The following is a 3,496-nucleotide window of genomic DNA, read 5'->3' on the forward strand; positions in this document are numbered from 1 at the left end:
TTTTTTTTTTTTTTTTTTTAAGTGGTCAGTTTTTTTGTAATTTATCATCACATATTTACAAGCTAAGACAATTTTAAAGTTAGTGATGGCCATAAGGCCCATAACTTGAGCCCACTATGGCCTTTGGTCCATCACAGTTATGGTTCAAAAGTGGAATCATTTTCATAACCGAATAAAACCGAAGTACAAAATCAAATTAAAATTGTATATCAAAACTGAATTGGAACCGAATTGAACTGATCCGAATTGAATTGAATCGGCTTGAGTATATAAATATGGAACCGAGTTGGTTTTCGGTTCAGTTATGGTCCATCTTACCATCATTTGGAATCGATCCAAATAACCGGAACTGGACGGATTGACACCCTTGTGTAGATGTTACTGAAGACGTTACTTCAATATCTATGTTGCCTTCCCAAAAAAAAGGTAAAATGTAAGAATTTTGAAGCATAAAATGCTTTTGTGAACTACAAAATATATTTTAATCATATATTCTTACGTAATAGTAATTAATTCTCTGAGTAATGGGATATGGAGCCTTGAGAGCAGGCACAAATGGTCAATAGTTGTAGAAACCGTTTCTTGGACCTGGTAGATCACTGCTTGTTTACATCAGTTTTGTTGCATCGACATCTCTGGCAATAAATCTTAATGATGAATCACCTTTTGAGCCATTGATACCTCCTAAACAATTTTCTTTTACATCTCTCTCTCTCTCTCTCTCTCTCTCTCTCTCTCTCTCTCTCTCTCTCTCTCTCATGAGCGATGAACTGAAGAAGAGACCAATTGAGTGAATGGAATGTGGTCAGCTTATTAGGTCCTTTGTGGAAAATTCAACAATGGCTGGGCCTGGATGTTTCAGGGATGAGCATCCGATGCCTTACCAGTGGAGGGAACCGGAGAACAGCATATAGAAAGAAAGTATTGGTGTCTGTTGGTTCTCTAGATTGGCCATACTCTTGTGCATATCAGTGCACTCTTACTGGTATTCAAACTGTTACCGAATGTTTTATTTTGTCACTTGACAAAATCTGTTTGATTGAATCTTGACATGTGAGAGTTGGGCACTTCAGGGTCTACCTGTAAAGCATGTGGCAGATCTTGGAGGTTCTTGTTAGAGAGATTCTTTCCCCAATATGCGTAGGAAAACTTGGTCTAAGCTGAAAGTTGTTGTCAACCTAAAAGCATATAACATAGGGTCTTTTTTCTTCTTCTTTTTTTTTTTTCCTGCATTGCACATAATTGTAGGCAACTCAAGTGGTTAACAATTAACATGATTCTAAGGACAAGACATATCTCTAGTTAAAGTGATCGGCATCTAGAAAAGGAGTAAGCAGCACTTGGCCTACAGGGTTGAACGATGGAGGCCAGTCTTGACAGTAAACACTCAGTGATCGAGTGGGTTCCAAACTCCTAAGTACGGCCAGAATAAAAAATGATGATTAAGTGGTCCAAACATCTGAGCAGATGTGGACCAAAAAGAAAGGAAGAGAGAAGTTCTCTAATGTGAGTGGCATGGATATCTCTCTCTCTCACATAATAATTAGGGAATACCCTACGTACCCCACTCCATTTTGAAATAAATGAATGAAGGGTTATCCGTGAGTCCGTATAAAGGTACTTAAAAACACTAGGAAACACGAAATCTAACATAAAAAGGTAACATGCGGAATTAAGGAAACTTGATAGTGACATGCAATTGAGTAGAATCTCTCTTTTTCATCTCTCATCTCTGTATATAATTGTATGCAACTTGAGTGGGTGGGGGTAGAAATTCACCTGATGGTGGTTCAAACTTTTTCATTTTTCCTTGCTTTTTTTTTTCCTCTAGTGATAATGGCAAATTGATAGGACAACATGATTCTCTTTCCACTAGACCCTATTAATCGAGGGACTCAGATCAAAAGTCCATTAAAGCATGAAGAGTATGTCCCATGCGTGCAGCTTTTGAGGGGAGTTTAAAGTGGAGAATGTAAAGCCTTAGGAATCAGACACCCGGGTAAATTGACTTTGGAATTAGAAAGTTTTGGAGCTAAATCCTCTGTAAAAGTTGACCAATCTGAACATGGTTCAGCCATATAGTTTAACTAATTTAATGTTGATTGCTGAGTGAGTCTAATTCACCGTTGATTGCATGGTTTTAAAATCGGGATCTGATTCAGCTGATTTTTTTTTCCAGACCTATTGTTAGACCAACCCGATCCGAATATCGATTCTAATTTTATTTGTCAAATTAATCTTAACCCCTGCTTAGCATTTACAAAGCATTGTTTTCAACTAGCTCCTACCTAATAATGCGGGAAATCATGCATATTGTGAAATGAGAACTTTACTCAAGAGACTTTCTCCATCCCCTGAAAGACAATTTTGTTATGGGGGAATGATAACTATTGGCACTGGATTAAAATAATTCGTGCATCATTCAAGGGAACATAATAACATTCCTTTGACAAAAAAAAAAAAAAAAAATCTATTCGATGGAAATGAGAGATATTTTTGTTCATCACAGAGAGAATTATTTGGTTTTTATAACCCAAAGAATTTCCATGATATATGAGTACGATCATTTACGAGATTTAATGATTCCTCAGAGGACTTAAATCGGTTTAAATTTTTGGAACTAGACCATTGTAGTGACTTTTGTCTCCTTGGTGAGAACGAAAAGTCCTTGAAAAAGTTTTGAATAAAAATGTGTGAAGAATTATTGATGTGCAATTTTTACAGTTCTAACGTTTTAAAAAGATGCTTGAAGTCATGCGTGACTATGAAGAATTCTTGTTGTGTGTTTATATTTCAGTTTTTGGTAGAACACCTTTTATGTTGAAGTCACGCGAGGCTCTGAAGAATTGTTGTTGTGTGTTTGTATTTTTATTTTTGGTAGAACATCTTTTTTATGTTTTTTTTTCAGTACATTAATCTTTGAAGAAGATGCAGCTTTATTCCAATTTTAGTAAATTACCTCTTGTTAGATAGCAAGATCCCTCACTCTTACACTATTAAAACCATACACAGCCAACTAGTTGAAGTACTTAAAACTAGAAAATCCAAACAAAAAGTAGACATATATTTCACTCCATCGTCCTCTTCTGTAAAAAATAAAGATAATTAAATTGGTCCCAAAAAGAATCTTCAAAAGTTAGTGGAAGACAAAGCACTTCACAAGACTTAATAAAGATATCGGTCTTGGGTCACAACCTGGGTTTAAATAAAAGAACCCAAGAACCGAATCAGGTCTAGCCAATTCCATTTTAGATTGGCTGGAAATGGTTAAGAACCGGCCCAAATCAGGCTTTATCTGAACTTAACTCTATTTTTTAAACATGAATCTGCCGATCAAGGTATTGGAAACGGTATTGCTGTATTGAAATTTTCTTTTCTAGAAAATTTTACCTCCATTAGCTGATTTTACCGAAATTGGCCGGACCAGGGCTGATTTATATATTTAAACGTTGCTTGTACAAGGCAATCCAATGGGCCAAAACCTGGTGCATTTACA

This window comes from Macadamia integrifolia, unplaced genomic scaffold (assembly GCF_013358625.1).
Source record: "Macadamia integrifolia cultivar HAES 741 unplaced genomic scaffold, SCU_Mint_v3 scaffold_211A, whole genome shotgun sequence".
Taxonomy (NCBI): domain Eukaryota; kingdom Viridiplantae; phylum Streptophyta; class Magnoliopsida; order Proteales; family Proteaceae; genus Macadamia; species Macadamia integrifolia.